Below are 17,713 nucleotides of genomic sequence, written 5' to 3' on the forward strand. Positions count from 1 at the left end.
TGGCTGGTGTTGGCTGCGCCCACTTTTCCTAACCCTAACACACAATTACTAAGGGACCAAGTTTGTGAGCTTCGCGGTCTTTGGCATCAATAACCTGCATTAAAATAAAACAAATCAGATTGGCTGTTTGGGGCTCGACCCCCTTATATAAATTTAAACCCCAGTCACTCAATGATCAACTGTACCAGGTTTGAGGCTTGTGCCATTAAAAGTGCAAGAATGGCAGCAATGAAATATTCCCCTGAAAAATCAATAGGTAATTTTTGATTGTTTTTTGTAGGCTCCACCCACTTTTCTGAATATTAACCCCAGTCACCCAGTAACCAACTGTGCAAAGTTTGAGAACCCTACCATTAACAGTGTAAGAATGGCTGCTGTTTACATTTTCCCAGTAAAATTTGTATTTGTCTCCGCCCACTTATGACCCTGCATTGCCCACTTATGTATTTGGCTGGTGTTGGCTGTGCCCACTTTCCTAACCCTAACACACAATTATTCAATTACTCAATTGCCAAGTTTGTGAGCTTTGCGGTGTTTGGCAACAATAATTTGCATTGGAATGATACAAATCTGATTGGCTATTTGTGGCTCCACCTCCTTTCTGAAATTGAACCCCAGTCACCCAATGATCAACTATACCAGGTTTGAGGCTTGTGGCATTAACAGTGCAAGAATGGCAGAAATGTAAATATTCCCTTGAAAATCAATATGAATAGGCTCCAACCACTTTTCTGAATAATAATCCTAGTCACCCAACGACCAACTGTGCAAAGTTTGAGAACCCTACCATTAACAGTGTAAGAAAAACAAAAGTTTGCTTTCTTAAAACAGAAAGAATTTGCAATAATTCGGGTTGGAGTGAGCTTGAGATGTCTCCCAGTGCATCACTGCTGAATATATGCAAATTAACCATTGTTACCCTTAGAAGCTAAACACACCTCCAGAACCACTGGAATGCAATGATGTGTCAGCTTGTTAATTAGTACAGAGCCATAATAATCCAACATGCATACAGACTGTTTTGGATTGTTTGATCTTCATCAGTGCATGACATAGATTAATTTGGCTCTATGCAGTAGGGCTTGTAACGCCGAGAGGTACAGACTAACCAGCAAGCTCATGGTTACCCAGAACTCATTGGAGTGTGTAAGGGATTACAATGGTCCTAAAAGCCCCCTTACTAAGATGTTAAGAAAAACAAAAGTTTGCTTTCTTAAAACAGAAAGAATTTGCGATAATTCAGGTTGGAGTGAGCTTGAGATGTCTCCCAGTGCATCACTGCTGAATATATGCAAATTAACCATTCTACCCTTAGAAGCTAAACACACCTCCAGTGTAACAGTGTAAGAATGGCCGCGAAATGGCCAGTGAAATTTGTATTTGTCTCTTTTTGGTTATGGGAATAAAAAGTATCCTATACTTTATTCCAAGTAATGTACTATGTGTGTGCCAAATTTCATTCAAATCCGTTCAGCCGTTTTTGCGTGATCGAGTAACAAACATCCAAACATCCGAACTTTCCCATTTATTATATTAGTAGGATAAAGACATTCCCTGAAAAGGATTTACATAAAGATGCTAGCCAGCCTCCCTGCTCGCTGCACACTATTTTGGCAGTTGGATGGAGCAACTGCCATTCACCAAGTGCTTTTAAAAATAGAGGAAACCTTGAGAACCCACCTATGAGAAGTCCAAAATCTGTCGGTAATTTCAGATTTCTACTACTTACTGTAAGTGACAGCAACATAGGAGAAAAGTAATGTATGGCTCATTTTACTCAGGGGGAAATGTGCTTCTTATTTGTATGTGTTTTAAATTTTAAGATTTTCACGACAGTTCCTCTTTAACCATTTTAGCCATAGGGGATTTTTACACCTTATGCATCAGAGCAATTTTCACCTCCCATTCATTTGCTAATAACTTTATCACTTCTTAACACAATTTATTGGTAAACTTTTTTTAGTGGAAAAGAGCCCTAAGGTCAGACGTTCAAACAGGAAAAGGCAGGATCGCAGCGATGTTCCTTCCTATCACCCTCCCATTCTCACGTTTTGTGGGGGTTGTTGCCCATGTATTTTATTAAATATAATGGAGTGTTCTCAGGTAACTTAGTAAAAAAAAAGGAATTAGACCATACAGATTCTGAACTTAGCATACAGTAGCATTTAGGACAACCTCATGTCTTTATAAAGGGGAGAGTGGAAGGGTTTTTTTTTTTTTCATTTTGTTTCCTGCCTTCACTGTAGGGAGAAAGAGACCCAGGAAGACTTGTATTGAATTTACAGGGTCAGTGAGTGTATAGGGACAGTAGTGTTTTTTTACTTTACACACTATACAGGCATTGTAGTCAGCCACTGCCATTACTAATATGTCAGTGTGTCAATTATTTTTGGAGTAATTATAAACAAAAGGTTAAAAATATGCACACTTGCATAAAATTGTTCATTACTACTGTTACTGTAAAGGATAATACCATAATGTGCACATTTGAACCTAATTATGCATTACCACTTTTACCCTCAAGGTTAATATTGTGCACATTTGTACATACTTGCGAATTACTGTTATCATGAAGGCTTATACTATGCACATTTCAACTTTAATCCTAATATTCTGCACATTTGCATCTAATTTTGCATTACTACTGACATCATAAATGTTAATATTGTTCATAGTTCTGCTTAATTCTATGTAACTACTGTCATCATAAAGGTTAATAGTATGATGATGATGTTATCCATTGAGTCGTATCCGACTCTTGGCAATTCTATGGGTTAGTTCTCTCCATGCTGTCCGATCTTGTACCATTTCTGCCAGTTGCCTTAAGCTCAATCCTGTGTCAGCTTTGATGGTGTCAAGCCAACACGTTCTCTGGTGGCCTTGTCACCTTTTGCCACTGATCAGTCCTAGCATTAGGTCTTTCTCTAAGGAATTTGATCGCATCACGTGGCCGAAATATGTCTGAGTCTGGTGATCTTGCCTTCCAGTGACATGTCTGGTCTTATACGTTCCAATTCTTCTTTGTTCGTCATTCTTGCTGTCCATGGAATGTGAAGCAACCGTCGCCAGCACCACAACTCGAAGGAGTCAATTTTTCTTCTATCTGCTTTTCTTAGGGTCCAACTTTCGCAGCCATACATGGTTATGGGGAAAACAATGGCATGAACCAGTCTACATTTGGTCCTAATGCTAATGTCTTTGCTTTTCCATACTTGGTTCATGCTTACCATCGCGTTTCTGCCGAGGGTTATCCAACGTTTTATTTCATGACTACAATCACCATCTATTTTGTACATTTACAGTTCTGCATAACTACTGATGTGGCATGTATGTGTGTGTGTGTGTGTGTACTGGGGGGGGGGGGGGGGCATTGAAGCATAGTTATCTAGCTAGTGGATAATTAAAGCATTAGAGACAGAAGTTACACATAACATCAGTAAACACTATTATTCCTTTCAAGGACCATTTGTCCTGTAATCTGTGTAGAGCTTTTGTAGGCTGATACACTGAATAAGTATTTGCATGTTGTAAAATACTCCTCTAGGAATTCTAGTTTCCCTCTATAATGGACCAGTGTAGTAGGGTTTAAGTCTGTCATATGGAACCTGTCATCATTGCAAAATACAGCTTCTTATGAAAGGTGCCTTGTAGTTTAACATTAGTGAAGCACACATTCACTTTAGGGGTTTGGATTAATTCTGTCATGTCAACAGAAGCAATAGATGATGTTATAAGATGGACTGGAAGACAGGTTAGTAACAGAACTATACTGAACTATTGATCAGATCCCTGTTTTATGCTATTTTGAGCAGATTTAATTAACAGTACACTACCACTTCAAAGCTGTACATGTGCTTCTTCTGATTTTCAGCTTTTAGAGGTAAAACACGATGGGCTTGATTCACTAACCGGCGCTAAGTGTTAGCGCCAGTGTGAAAAGCCCTTTCTGGCCACTAGTGTGCGCAAACCTACTTTGCGCGCAGCCCCGTACACTGCGCGCGCAGCGCGGGTGCGCCGACATTAGTGCGCGGTGGAACAAAACGAACGAAAATGGTGCATCAGGTGCCCTCGAAGTGGCGCATCATAGCGCTGCTTAACGGGCACCCAATGCGCCATTTTCGTTGCACCGAATGTGACTTTTAAAGGCCAGCAGCGTGCACTATTACCCGTGCTGCACGCGCAGTGGGCGGGATTGTTTCAAATGTGTGGGCGCAAACCAACTAACGCCGTGGTTTGCGCACACTAACACTTAGGGCACACAGCTGACAGATGCCTCCAGTTGCCTGGATTAAGGAAACCTTAAAGGTTTTTAGGTCAGAATATGCATTGGAACACAGCTAAAGCAGATGTCACGATTTTCAGTAGGTCACTATATTTTAATGCACACATGTGATTAACTTGAGGCCCCTGGAGATTAGATTGTTGGTTAATTGGAAATCCACTGTTTTATAAGCATTTACATTTTTAAGTGAAGGGTACAGTCTGCAAAATCATTTTGAAACTTTGAAGTGCCAAGAATCCACCAGAGATTTGATGTTACCACACACTGGGGAAGACTACCAGCATTATAAAAGCATATTCATCTTGCTACCTTGTCGAAAATTCAAAGCTTGCAGTTTTTTGCTGTGAAAATTTATTGTCAATGTTACAAATAGTCAAACTGTGTCTTCAATATAGTTTCCACTTCCCAGAAGGTGGGAAGGAGTTTTGGCAGGCCTTTGTTTTTGTTTTTTTGTTTGCTTTCTTTTTTGCTGAAAACAATATGAGTGCTGTATTTCATCTGAAATTATGTATTTCTTTATTTGCTCTACTCTATTTTGTGATGTAAATGTTATACTACAAAGAAGGAAATGGAAACCGACAACACTTTAAAGACAGATATATTAGGAATAAGACATTCCAGCATAAATTCTTGATGCAGATTAATCTGAATATGTATATCCTTTCTTGAGCTTTAAAAAAAAGGGGTTATACTGCTGAGTGCATTTAATAGGGGCACCTGTTAATTTAAGTGTAAGACCTAACCGGACCTAATCCTCACATTAACCTTCCCCTACCTATGCGTAACATTAACACCCCTACTTATGCCTACGCCTAACACTAACCACAAACCCTCCAAGCACCCACCACTATTTCCAGCGCTATTCTATAGCCAAACGCAAATCACAAAATAAAAAAAAACAGACCCACTGATGCCCGCAACCAAACTGCTGAAACCATGGGTGCAGCTGAACAGATAGAGCTGAACAACGCTTGGCTGAACTGCTGGAGCCAAACAGCACTCGGTTATACCATAACTGAGAGCCCATTGCCACAGCACCACTGGTACCCATAGCTAGAGTTAGGCTATACTATAGCCGAACTCTGGCCAAAGTCACTGCCACATTCCCCTCAGCTAGCTGGAGTTGGACTTCATGATAGTTGGCGCCCAAATAAGCCTGTAAGCGATGTCATAGCCTCTAATTACATTAGGTCCTTACTGATGTAATCTTGCTATCATGAGTTCTTGTTATTTATTTGTGAATAACCCCCAGACTTTTTTAGTGCTTAACCCTAGAAATAAGGATCCAGGCATTAAAAGTGTAAACACGATCTAAGGGAAACAAAGCTGAATTATAAAATGTTATCTTCTAAAAATTGGACTAAGAAAATGTTGGAGAAGATAAAATAAACAACGCTGCAGCTTAAAAGCAAAACTTCTCTAGGGCATAATAGAAAGACAGTATTAAACATAAATATGTAATAAAATGCCCAACATTAATGATGGTAATTTCCTGTTGTAACCTAAAATTAGACACAATCATGGTCCCAATTAATAGAAACTATTAAAAGTTTATGCTTATCATTAAAAGCAGATACACAGTACACTTAAGATACGGTTTACTCTAATGCCTAAGGGGTATATATAGACATACAAAAGCAGTTAAGGCATGTAACAGAATCCATCACTTAAGATAAGACCATAAGATCCCGTTTAAAGCTGAACTATGCTTCCCCCTCCTCACAGTAACATGGTCACAAAAGCTTTATCGGGGCATTTCTTCTTTTGTTTACTTGATGCAGCAACTCAATTACAACATTTTAAAGGTGGTCATACTTGTTTCAATCAAATAGACATATTTTTTCCTTTACTTGATTAAATGATCGATTGTATTGAAAATATTTTTTTTCTCAATCAAAACACTTAATTTTTCAATAATTATTTGATCAGATGTATTAGAAAAATCACATAGACAAATAAGAAAAACAAAATGTGATCCTTTTGTTTTACATTTTCAGAAAAATAGATTATACTTGCATAGTACATTGGTTGGATTGTTTCAGATTATTTGGTCAAGCAAGAAAACATGTAATCATAAGACCATGCTTAATCTATGCGGCATTAGAATAAGAAAACTTTCCTTCTTATCTCTTTATTAGCCACTTGTGCACTGACATTCTCTGGCCCCTTAAAGGGGAACTGAAGAGAGAGGTATATGGAGGCTTTCATGCTTATTTCCTTTTAATCAATACCAGTTGCCTGGCAGCCCTGATTAAAACCAGAAACAAGCATGCAGCTAGTCTTGTCAGATCAGACTTATAAGTCTGAACCACTGAAACACCTGATCTGCTGCATGCTTGTTCAGGGGCTATGGCTAATAGTATTAGAGGCAGAGGATCAGCAGGGCTGCCAGGCAACTGGTATTGTCTAAAAGGAAATAAACATGACAGCCTCCATATACCTCTCTCTTCAGTTCCCCTTTAAAGGACAACTAAATGGAGAAGAATATGGAAGCTGCCATATTGATTTCCTTTTAAACATTACCAGTTACCTGACAGCCCTGCTGATCTATTTGGCTGCAGCAGTATTTGAATCACACCACAAACAAGCATGCAGCTAATATTGTCAGATCTGACAAAAATGTCAGAATCACCTGATCTAATGCATGCTTGTTTAACACATTCAGGTTCCGTGGTTTTCACGAGAGAAATGTTCACCTCCCATTCATTAGCCTATAACTTTATCACTACTTATCACAATGAACTGATCTATATCTTGTTTTTTCCACCACCAATTAGGCTTTCTTTGGGGGGTACATTTTGCTAAGAGCCACTTTACTGTAAACGCATTTTAACAGGAAGAATAAGAAAACAATGGAAAAATTCATTATTTCTCAGTTTTCAGCCATTATAGTTTTAAAATAATACATGCCTCCATAATTAAAACTCACGTATTGTATATGCCCATATGTCCCGGTTATTACACCGTTAAAATTATGTCCCTATCACAATGTATGGCGACAATATTTTATTTGGAAATAAAGGTGCATTTTTTTCCATTTTGCATCTATCACTATTAACAAGTTTAAAATAAAAAAATATAGAAATATTTCATCTTTACATTGATATTTAAAAAGTTTAGACCCTTAGGTAAATATTTACATGGTTTTTTTTTTTTTTATTGTAATGTTTTTTTTTAATTTATAGTAAACATTTTATTTGGGTAGTTTTGGGAGGGTGGGGGGTAAACAATAGATTTATAATGTAAATGTGTGTTGATTTTAATTTATTTTCATTTTCAGGTGTAGTATTACTTTTTGGCCACAAGATGGCCGCCATGAGTTTGTTTACATGACGTCACTCTAAGCGTAACACACGCTTAGAGTGGCGCATCAGGAAGGGAACGGCCAGAAAAGGCGCAGCTTCCGAGAGAAGCTGTCGCTTTTTCAGCGGGGGAGAGGAATCAGTGATCGGGCTTCATAGCCCGATATATTGATTCCCTGACTACCGAATCTGCGGCCGGGAGTGCGCGTGCACGCGCGCGATCGGCCGCGGGGGCGCGCGGTAGCGCACATGGTTTCTGGACGTAGTTTCTACGTCCAGAAACCAAAATAGGTTAAGGTCTACGGTTAAATGTATTAGAGACAGAGGATCAGCAGGACAGCCAGGCAACTGGTTTTGCTTAAAAGGAAATAAATATGGCAGCCTCCATATCCCTCTCACTTCAATTGTCCTGTACGGACCAAAGATTTTTTTTTTTTAAACTGAGCTCTGATCACTTTTATTGGTTCACAGTGCGATTTGCTGACCAACACATGGAGCTCTGCTGTCATTGTGACAGCAGAATAAGCAGGTTGCAGTGACAACAAAACAATCAGTCAAAACAATTGGCTAGAATGACGGGACTGCACAGCATGAGTAGCTGAAATCTATGTCCAGGGCAGGGATAACATGTCCCAGACAGGACATCGATTTCAATTACCATGGCCCAGAACCAGATAAAAGGAGTAAATCATATAGTACTGCATGGCAGACAACTGCATATGATGTCAGAAGTAGCCATGTATTAGCTCTTCTCTTCCCCCCCCCCCCCCACACACACACACTTCCATAGGCCCAAATACACACACACACACACACACACACTCCCATCACTGTAACTAAAGAACACACACACTTCCAGGATAAAGATCCGCACAAATATAATGGCGCAAGTAATTGACACTGCACTTAGTTACACAAAGTCAGCAGCAACCACGGCCGGCCTTTGACCTGAGGGACCGGAGCGGTCGCTCAGGGCGCCCGGCAGCCAAGGGCGCATATGCAGGGCTTACTATTCCCCTCACATGCGCCATCCCCGGAACATGCTGTCAGCCCTGTAGTTCAACAGTGGGCGACCCGGTAGCAGTGATGACAGAGGGAGCCCAGTGGTGGCGCTGTGTACCTCAAATACAGGAAGTGCTAATTTCCTGAATGAGCACTTCCTGTATTTGAAGTATACAGCGGCTTCACTCGCTCTGTCATCAATGCTGCTGGGCCACCCACTGCTGAACTACAGGGCTGGAAGTCTGAGTAAACAAACACTATGTCTAAAAAGACAGACCCTATGGGTATAAATAGGAGGTAGAATGAGCTCCAAAATAAAACACCAAATGGTGATAATATAGGCCTACAGAGGTATGGGGCCTATACAGTGTGTTTAACCTAATGGCGTAAAAGGTTACACCTGTCCAAATGGTGAGGGTCTTTGCTGATCCCCCCCGTTCAAGATGAGACGGGGTGTAGCTATCTTGCACCTGCTTTTTTCTGGTTAGACAGGATGGGTCTCCCTCCATCTGCCCCCCCCCCCCCTCCCCTCTGGTTCTCAGCCCCAACCTTCTATATGTATGTTTTAACATTTGCAGTCCGAGCGCCTTCAGTTATTTACATATCATCAATTATTATATATATAACTTTTAGCCTTTCATTGGTTACTAGCCATGGGGCGATCTGTTTCAGGATGCGCATGTCTGGTAGGGGCAGTTACCATGGCAGCCTTGCACACACAGCCTTACCGGCCTATCTGATACGGGTGGGAGTGTCGCTGCTGCGGTATGCGACACCTCACCACGCCTACTGGGAGTAGGCGTCTGTTGCCATGACTACCCTGGTACATACAGGGCATGCGGCCAGTCGGGCACGTACGTAGTAACGCGATCGCGTGGCGCGACGCGTCATGGACTCTGATCCACCATGAGGCGCAGCCGAGCACCTCGCCCATTGGTCCAGCTGCGTGGCGCATCAGAGGGGTGGAGCTATTGCCATGGTAGCACTACAACGCATATGGCAGTAGCAGGGGGCGGAAGTGACGCACCGGCCCGCCCACCTGTTATACAACTATAGCCACCGGGCGCTCACTGTACAGATCGGCCAGGACTTGTACCTACTTAGGTCAACCATACTGGGCCACTTTATATTGCGCCCTGGGCTTTGTATACACATAGGGATTGCCTCCTATTGGGCTCACGGACGAGGTAATGAGGAGGGATGGGCTACTCTCTCTCCACCCATCGGGTGTGATTCACTTCCTGCCACCCCAGGTATTTAAACAGCAGTTTGTCAGCATACAGGTAGCTTTGACTTAAGCTATTGGGGATGATGCTGGGTTTTTTTTGTATATAGCGTGTACAGCATTGTATATATTGTATAGCACTCTCTGAGGAAGCCCGTCTAGGGTGAAATATGTTCATATTAGGGTGATTCACTATTGTATAGCACTGTGCACTTTCCTACCCTTCGTCTATTTCCCCATTTTGGGACTAGCAGTGTTGGGTAGCACCCTGGGTACCCCTCTGGTCATCACTGATGCACAGCTGGTCAGAGGTTGGCAGCCCTCATACCCTGCTTCTGCTATCCCATTGTGTTAGCACCTGCCATATGTGAGATAGCTACACCCCGTCTCATCTTGAACGGGGGGGGATCAGCTAAGACCCTCACCATTTGGACAGGTGTGACCTTTTACGCCATTAGGTTAAACACACTGTATAGGCCCCATACCTCTGTAGACCTATATTATCACCATTTGGTGTTTTATTTTGGAGCTCATTCTACCTCCTATTTATACCCATAGGGTCTGTCTTTTTAGACATAGGGCTTGATTCACAAAAGAGTGCTAACTGTTAGCACGGCCGTTTTCGCGCGAATTTTCGTATTGCGCGCGATAGCGAATTTTCGCGCGAAACCGTTATCGATTTCACGGTAAAATTCGTGTTTGTGCGCGAAAACGTTATCGTTTCGTGCGAAAATTCGCGTTCGCGCGCAATGCGAAAATTTGCGCGAAAACGGCCGTGCTAACAGTTAGCACTCTTTTGTGAATCAAGCCCATAGTGTTTGTTTATTATTGCCCTGGTAACCATTCGGTCAGTGTGTGTCCTGGAAGTCTGAGTGCCGGGATGGAGGGAGCCACGAGTAAGGGGAACTTGTTTTAATGCAGCCAACGGTCTGTGTATGCAGGAGCACATCGCCCCAGCTCCCCCAGAATGCTGGGGAGCACAGCAAACTGCAAGCAAGGGGGACTTCAGCACAGAGGCAGGTCAGTCACTCCTCCATCCATCCCTATCTGTGTCTTTCTCTCTGTCTCTCTCCATCCATCAATCCATCCATCCATCCATCCATCTATCCCTCTCTGTGTCCTTCACTCTGTCTCCATCGAATCATCCCTATCTGTGTCCTTCTCTCTCCATCCATCTATCCCTGTCTGTGTCCTTCTCTCTGTCTCCATCCATCCTTCCCTATCTGTGTCCATCTCTCTCCATCCATCCACCCATCCATCTATCCATCCATCCATCCATCCATCTCTGTGCCCTTCTCTCTGTCTCCATCCATACATCCCTATCTGTGTCCTTCTCTCTCCATCCATCCATCCCTATCTGTGTCTTTCCCTCTGTCTCTTTGTCTCTTTGTCTCTCTCTCTCTCTCTCTTTCTCTCTCTCTCTCTCTCTCTCTCTCTATGTAACTAAAGAACACACACAGTTCCAGAATAAAGATCCGCACAAATATTATGGTGCAAGTAATTGACACTGCACTTAGTTACGCAAAGTCAGCAGCAACCACGGCCGGCCTTTGACCTGAGTTAAAGTACAGTACAGTATATATATATATATATATATATATATATATATGTATATATATATATATATATATATATATATATATATATATATATATATATACAGTGGCTTGCAAAAGTATTCGGCCCCTTCAAATTTTCCACATTTTGTCACACAACTTCCACAAACATGAATCAATTTTATTGGAATTCCACATGAAAGATAAATACAAAGTGGTGTACAGGGCCGCCATCAGAAATTTTTGGGCCCCTCACACATCATCAGGCCTGGCCTCCCCTCCCTGGGCCCACCCAATGGTTGCTTTGCCCGCCCACTAGCCACCCCACCCCTGTGTCCATGCACGAAGTGCGCTGCGTCTAAAAATGTGCATGGCTCCAGCACTGAAGAAAGCAGCATGCACAGCGTGATGTGACAAAAAGTGGGCGTGACCATAGCATGTTGTGGGTGGAGCCAAATACTAAAAAAAAAATACAGGTAGTCCCCAGTTAACAAATGAGATAGGGACTTGTAGGTACGTTCTTATCCTTTATCTGTTCTCTTTTTTCTCTTTTCTTCCTGTACCTCTTTTGTCCTTCTCTATCTCACCCCAGTTTGTGCCTCTTTTGTGTCTTTTGGGCTCATCCCGCTGCCCTAGCCAGGTATAGGTGCCCCCAGTATAGGTATCCAGGCATAGGTGCCCCCAGTATAAACAGCCAGCTATAGGTGGTGCCCCGGTGTAGGTAGCCTGGTGTATATGCCCCCAGTATAGGTAGCCTGGTATGGGTGGTGCACAAGTATAGGTTAGCCAGGTACAGGCGCCCCAGTATAAGTAGGCAAGTATAGGTGGTGCCCCAGTATAGGTAGCCAGGTACAGGTGGTGCCCTCAGTAAAAGGTAGCCAAGTATAGGTGGTGCCAAAGTATAGATAGCCAGGTATAGGTGGTGCATCAGTATAAGTAGCTAGGTATAGGTGGTTCCAGCCCCAGTATAGGTAGCCAGGTATAGGTGGTGGCCCAGTATAGGTAGCTTATAGCCATATATTGGTGGTGCCCCAGTATAGAAAGTCCACTGTAGCGGGCTCACTCATCTGCTCCCCACGTTTAAGCGCTGATGTCACTCTTCTCTCAGTGCTGGAACGCGGTGTGCTGGTTAGTGTGCCACAGGCCCGCAGCCAACACATGCGGCCCTTCCAGCGCTTTGGGGGGGCCAAGGGCCCTCATAAGCCCCGAGCCCCTCACTGCAATGTCAGTTGTCCCCCCCCCCCCCCCCTGATGGCTGCTCTGGTGGTGTACACGTGAGAAGTGGAATAAAAATCATACATGATTTCAAACATTTTTTACAAATAAATAACTGCAAATTGGAGTGTGCATAATTATTCGGCCCCTTTTGGTCTGAGTGCAGTCAGTTGCCCATAGACATTTCCTGATGAGTGCTAATGACTAAATAGAGTGCACCTGTGTGTAATTTAATGTCAGTACAAATACAGCTGCTCTGTGATGGCCTCAGAGGTTGTCTAATAGAATATTGGGAGCAACAACACCATGAAGTCCAAAGAACACACCAGACAGGTCAGGGATCAAGTTATTGTGAAATTTAAAGCAGGCTTAGGCTACAAAAAGGTTTCCAAAGCCTTGAACATCCCACGGAGCACTGTTAACGATCATTCAGAAATGGAAGGGGTATGGCACAACTGTAAACCTACCAAGACAAGGCCATCCACCTAAATTTGCAGGCCGAACAAGGAGAGCGCTGATCAGAAATGCAGTCAAGAGGCCCATGGTGACTCAGGACAAGCTACAGAGATCTACAGCTCAGGTGGGGGAATCTGTCCATAGGACAACTATTAGTCATGCACTGCACAAAGTTGGCCTTTATGGAAGTGTGGCAAGAAGAAAGCCATTGTTAACAGAAAAGCATAAGAAGTCCCGTTTGCAGTTTGCCACAAGCCATGTGGGGGACACAGCAACCATGTGGAGGAAGGTGCTCTGGTCAGATGAGACCAAAATGGAACGTTTTGGCCAAAATGCAAAACGCTATGGGCTTGATTTACTAAGAGGTGCTAACCTACTTAGCATGTCTAAAGTCTTAAGGCGCGCTAAGAAGGGTGCTAAGTAGGTTAGCACCGGATTTCTCAATCAGATCGCGCGCAAAGTTTTGCGTGCAAAGTTTTACGCGCGCAAAGTTCTATGCGCGCGCTAAGTCCCATAGGCTTTAATGGGCACTTCGGCTAAAGGCCAGCTTTAAAATGATATCCATCTTTCCATAGTTACATTGTATTACACAGGATGACACTTTCACCAGTGTCAGCAGCTCCATTCAGCAGAATGGAGCTGCTGACTTTAGGAAAAAGTCGCCCTGTGTAATACAATGTAACTATGGAAAGATGGATATCATTTTAAAGCTCTCTTTCTCCTCTTTCTGACGACCCCTAAATCGTCGCCCTATGCCTTTTAGTTTTCTCTATTTTCGCGATCGAAATCGCAGCCGCTGCAATTTCAATCATGAAAATAGCGAAAACTAAAAGGCGTAGGGTGGCGGTTTATATATCATTGGAAAGAGGAGAAAGAGAGCTTTAAAATGATATGCATCTTTCCATAGTTTCTGCACTGCTCAGAGTCCCTTTAAGGGTAACTTCAAAAATAAACAAGCAAGAAAGATTTCTGAGTACAAATGTATGAAAATGTTCAAGACATTAACCTCCTTGGCGGTAACCCCGTGTGTGACACGGGGTAAGCCGCCGGAGGGTGCCGCTCAGGCCCTGCTGGGCCGATTTTCATAATTTTTTTTTTGCTGGACGCAGCTAGCACTTTGCTAGCTGCGCCAGCACTCTGATCGCCGCCGGCCCCCGCCCGATCGCCGCTATCTGCTGCGGCGCGCGCCCCCCCCCCCCCCCCAGACCCCAGCGCTGCCTGGCCAATCAGTGCCAGGCAGCGCCGAGGGGTGGCCCGGGACTCCCAATGACGTCCCGACGTCAGTGACGTCGGTGACGTCATCCCGCCCCGTCGCCATGGCGACGGGGGAAGCCCTCCAGGAAATCCCGTTCTATGAACGGGATTTCCTGATCGGAGATCGCCGAAGGCGATCGAAGCGGGCGGGGGGATGCCGCTCAGCAGCGGCTATCATGTAGCGAGCCCTCGGCTCGCTACATGATAAAAAAAAATAATTTTTTTAAAAAACTGCTGCGCTCCCTCCTGGCGGTATTTTTCATACCGCCAAGGAGGTTAACAGAAGGTTTAAATTGTGGAATGGGATTCATGACTCCTTATGTAACATGATTGACTTGGCTTCACTATCTTCAGAAACCTGCTAGATTTCATGTTTGCTTGCATAAGCTCACTGGCTCCAGCCTGTTAATCACCTGACATCTAACTGCTAAACAGCAACCAGCACAACTGCCATCTTCATGTTTGCTATTTCCCTGATGAATTTGATTGCATCACCTGGATTAAATATGAAGGAGTAGCAGGCCTGGGATCTGCAACCAACAAACAGAAAAAGACATCAAAGCTATTTTAGCCTAAAACACCTGCTATGACTACATCTCATGTCAAGAATTAATGAGAACGTTACACACAGAGAATTATTAATCTAGTTGTCACCTATACCGGCAATACCTGCATTCTCACAAAATAGGATGAAGATGCCTATGGGGGTTGGGCATGGAAGGTAGTAAATATAAATAAAAATAATGGGCCTGAACAGGAAGATGGTGTATGGTGGACATGATCTAACCTCTCCCTCTGACCTCTCCTGCTTACATGCAGATCCCTCTTTTATCCTTGAAGAATGGATGATTACGTGGAATTGGCCACTTGGAGCACTTACCTGAAGATAGCTTCCAATTGCTGTATCCAAAATTAGTATGAAAGCAAATCCATAGCCGACCACACAAGAAATAGATTGTTTACAAGGAGGAAGACTTGCATAATTTTGGGATGTAAGGGTAGAGGGCAATAAGTCCAAGACTGGGATGGTTGGATAATTTTGGTGGAGCAAGCTAATGCCAGATTGTGGCTCTGATAATCAGGTTTTCCCTCTGCACCAGCCCTAACTCACACTAACATAAATACTATTCTCCAGCCACATTTTTGTGTTTGGCTGCCAGGTGAACTACATATATTGCCGGGTTTTGCATTTCACCAAGAGATGAATGGAGGAAATGGGAAAAATGAATGAATGAGGTTGGTATGGACTCCCATTCAGTGATGCAGCTATAATGCCTTGGCATTGCTTCTGGGGAACAGCCACATACACAAGATTGTGGCCATAATCAGTAACACCTCCATTATGACTGGCAGACAGTCCATTGTAGAAAATGACCCGGAAATATGGTATTAATATCAACACACTTCTCTTTTTTGACCCAAATGCATAACAAAACTGTATAAACACATTTACTTCCCAGTATGTTCATTAAAGTGAACCTTAAGCCAGAAAAAAAGATGAGTTTTACTCACCTGGGGCTTCTACCAGCCCCCTGCAGCAGTCCTGTGCCCTCGCAGCCACTCACTAATCCTATGGTCCCCCGCTGCCAGCTAGTTTCGTTTTTGCCGACAGGCCCGTCAGGACTGGCCACGCGTAGCATTTTCCGCATTCCCGACTGCAATTAGCGCTATTGCGGGCCGCAACGCGTACAATATCTATGCGTGCGTAATGCGGCAACGCGTATTTTTGTACGCGTTGCAGCCCGCAATAGCACTAATTACAGTCGGGAATGCGGAAAAAGCTACGCGTGGCCAGTCCTGATGGGCCTGTCGGCAAAAATGAAACTAGCTGGCAGCGGGAGACCAGAGGATTAGTGAGTGGCTGCGAGGGCACAGGACTGCTGCAGGGGGCTGGTAGAAGCCCCAGGTGAGTAAAACTCATTTTTTTTTCTGGCTTAAGTGTCTCTTTAACTGAAGACACTGGCATCTCCAATTACCTATGTTTTATTTTTCTCAGCTGCACTGTCACAAATCTATAAAATCCAGCACTGTCTTATATTTATTATGCCTGTTTTACTAATGAAAGCTGATGTTAAAATATTTAGTAGAGGATCTTGATTAGGTTTTCTTTTTATTGCCTTATCTGTGGCATTTTCTCATAACGCACTTGATCTTGATGGTTTGATGCACTTCTGAGAGAGGAAGCAGATAGAGAGGAATTAATGCCATAATGTGATTGACTCTGTTCCCAAATCGCGTCTTTTGCAGCCAATTTTTAGACATTTAAGAATTTTGAAAATGACTCAGTGAAGAAACTGTAAGCTAATACAAGGAGTACATAAATATTAATGCAGGTTTTTGTGAAATATTTTATTCAAAACTATAATTATTATTATTAGTATTTATAATTCCTGATTCTGAATCATCAGGCTCTCCGATCTGGCTCTGTGCCTTTCCAGACTGCAAAGTGTTCCTGGTTTCCTGGCAAGTCTCTGAACATCAGCAATGCAAGTTGCTCCATGATGACTTTGCAGGTGGGAAACAACAATGAATATGGAGCATGAGAACCTCGGGACAAATACTTACCACAAGTGGTGACATGGAGCACAGGAGGCTGGCACTGGAACCACAGTGACATCTGTGGAGGAGCTGGAGGCTTAGTTGCAGAGCAGAGCCAAGAAAGGATTGAAGGTTACGCAACTACTTACATTCTGTCCATATTTTGATACCTATGGGGAGGTGGCTTATGTTGGGAAAATTTGCAATTATTTTTGCAAGCCAAGCAAGATCATTTTTTTAAAGCTGATCTCTATAAACAAAAACTCCTCACATCTACCCCCTCTACTGAACAAATAAAGGGTAGTTAAAATAAAAAGCTGTACATCCACCTATACTGGAGCTAAAATCTAACTGAGATGAGGTTATGCTCCATAATCTTCAGAAGGTCTGGTGCTGGTTCTCAATACCTTATGCAGTGTTTACTGGGAGGTGCTGCAGCCCAAGCTGACACTCACTCCCTCTTGGTGTTCTCACTATGAGAGAGCACAGGCTGCTAGTCAACCTCCCTCCTACTATGAATCGTGGCACAGTGTGCAGTGGAGATGGGTAGGTAGACCTATTGACCGGTTTTCTTTCTGTACTGGGCAAGGGAGAAGAGTATTTGTGTGTGTGTGTGTGTGGGGGGGGGGGGGGGGGGCAGGGTTCAGCATCCAGATAGGATGAGAGGAAAGCCTGGAAAAGGCTACTAAAGTTTTCTCTAGATTCTAGTGCATGTACAGCATCATTTTTCATGACTGTTTGTCTATTGATGGGGGGTGGGGATGAGTTAGTCCTGAAAATGAAATAATGATATAATGAAATACCATTAGGCAGCAGATATGTGGCTGCAATAGGCAAAAAGCACTAGCCCATCCTGACTGTTAAGGTAACCAAGCCTCTCCCC

At 43.3% G+C, this 17,713-nt stretch overlaps 1 long non-coding RNA gene across 1 annotated transcript; it reads left to right on the forward strand.

Annotated features, from left to right (window-relative positions):
* The first annotated feature begins 1,652 nt into the window (after nucleotides 1-1,652).
* Nucleotides 1,653-17,162, forward strand: LOC137551701 (uncharacterized). Its single transcript, XR_011027053.1, has 2 exons — nucleotides 1,653-1,730; nucleotides 16,701-17,162. It is a non-coding gene; the product is annotated as an uncharacterized lncRNA (long non-coding RNA).
* The last annotated feature ends 551 nt before the right edge of the window (nucleotides 17,163-17,713 follow it).

Source organism: Hyperolius riggenbachi, chromosome 1, assembly GCF_040937935.1.
Source record: "Hyperolius riggenbachi isolate aHypRig1 chromosome 1, aHypRig1.pri, whole genome shotgun sequence".
Taxonomy (NCBI): Eukaryota; Metazoa; Chordata; class Amphibia; order Anura; family Hyperoliidae; genus Hyperolius; species Hyperolius riggenbachi.